Source organism: Stylophora pistillata, chromosome 8 (assembly GCF_964205215.1).
Source record: "Stylophora pistillata chromosome 8, jaStyPist1.2, whole genome shotgun sequence".
NCBI classification, from domain to species: Eukaryota; Metazoa; Cnidaria; class Anthozoa; order Scleractinia; family Pocilloporidae; genus Stylophora; species Stylophora pistillata.
In genome coordinates, this window is record NC_142526.1 from 15,185,996 (window position 1) to 15,187,894 (window position 1,899).

A 1,899-nucleotide genomic window follows, 5' to 3' on the forward strand; every position below is an offset into this window, starting at 1 on the left:
TATAGTGGAAAGTGAATCCATCTTAAAATGGTAGTGACTTAATGACTCATTAAACTTTTTAAGGTTGAGCATAAGTCGGTTTGACCCATCCTTTTTGGGGCGAAGAAAGATACTAGACAATATTTTCCCAGTCCTTGGTGACACCTTCGTGATGACCCCTTTGTCAAGCAATTTCTGCACTTTCTGACTAACAACGGGGTGTTCTTGCTCTGAAAAGGTTTGATTAGGCAATCTATATTGAACGGGAGTAGCGGTACAATCAATACTTGCTCCTAAAATAATAGACAGTAGTACTTTGTCATTAGTTAGTGTTCTCCATGCTGCAAAGTGTGCAGCCACCTGTCCAGCCTTAAAAGTAGCACATAAATTTTGTAAATAATTCAATAAGCGGGGTAGAAAACTTGTAAACCCACTTACCATAGATTTTATTTGAAGCAGCTGTGCCATTATTTCTTATTGCTGTTCAGTGGTTTTTTCCTTTTGAAAGGCCGCTGTTGGCCTTTCCACAAAAAATCATTTTTGGGGCCTTTAAAGTAGCGGTCATTTTGGTGTGAGTTGTGCTCTCTCCCTCTATAGGGTCCTCTCTTAAATGTGGTTGCAAAGGAATGGCTGATTTTGCTGGCTTCTTTAGCAGCTCGCAGTTGTTTTGCCAGTTCATCCCCAAAAAGATATTGGCTACTAATTGGCACTTCCGCAGAGCAAATGGTAGGGTACTCAGCTTTCAATGAAGGCTTAATTTCATCTCTTCGCAACTGGGCTAATTGCATTTTTAAGTGCCCCAACATTGCAATGCCATCCACTTGTTGTGCTATTATTTTGTTATCTGGGGTAGATGTGTGAATCAACACGTTTGTTGTTTGCAAGGTTGGAAATGTGATTTTGCGGATAGTTTGTTGTATGTTTGATATCTTGAAATCTGTTTTCCTTTTCTTAGTACTCATCTGACTTCAGATTTCGGGGTTGACCTTTATAGTCTTTATGTCAGAACAGTTTGGGGCTGTTTGTATTTGTCTACCAAACTTTTAATTTTATCGGTCAACAGTTTCTTGTCCCAGCGTTTTGCAGCAATATCGGCCAACTCTTGTTGGATTTTCTCGCTGGTGGTGTCATCCTCGTCAAAACTGTTCGCAAAATCTCGAAGGAGTTTTGTCTCCTTTGCGGGGATTTCCCGCTCTTTCAGACCGGTGGTCTTAGGACGCTCGGTGAGCATTTGGATGTCGCCTGCATCGTCTAGGTCGTCGCTAGCGTGCAGACTGATGTCGTCGTTCGTGTGGTTATCGCAACGCCTTCGTTTGCCTGTCTTGAGAGTGTTATCATCTGATTCAGAGTCCGAGATATCCGAGACGTCGGATGTAGACTTTCGTTTTCAGCCCGGTGGGCCTACGCCTGTATTAGGTTGTTCACACAATTTAGCCAGAAGGCTGGCCATTTTGCCCATATTTTCGTTTATATTATCCAGGGACAAAGCAAGGTCGTTGTTACTGATGGCAGTTCCCGGGTATTCCCCGCTGTAAGCGTTGCCAGAGACTCCCGCACCATGGACCGGTGGTGTTGCCTCTTCGCTATTCATTTTGGAAACGAAAATCGTCCAATTTGTGGAAAAAGGTCGGCAAGTCACCGAAAATTGTGAACTTCCCTTCCCTTCCGAGTGTCACTCTACCGATAAAGCGGTGATCAGGGCCGTAGCCACCATGAGGAAAGACGAGGCAATTGCCTCGTCTTGATTTTGGCCTTTTCCTTTTTTTGCACGAGTATCGCTCGGCAATAAAAAAGTGAACTTCCACACTTGCCCAAGATTGACCTTTCTAAAGAAAAGTGCCACGGAAAATGCTTGAAAGAGCATTTCTGAGCCTCTAGATTTCAAAATTTTCTGGGGGAGGCATGCCAGACCCGAAACTT

The 1,899-nt window shown here is 43.5% G+C and overlaps 1 pseudogene; it reads right to left on the minus strand.

Annotated features, from left to right (window-relative positions):
* Positions 1-446: 446 nt before the first annotated feature.
* LOC148725173 (uncharacterized) lies at positions 447-1,570 on the minus strand (annotated as a pseudogene).
* Between the last annotated feature and the right edge of the window lie 329 nt (positions 1,571-1,899).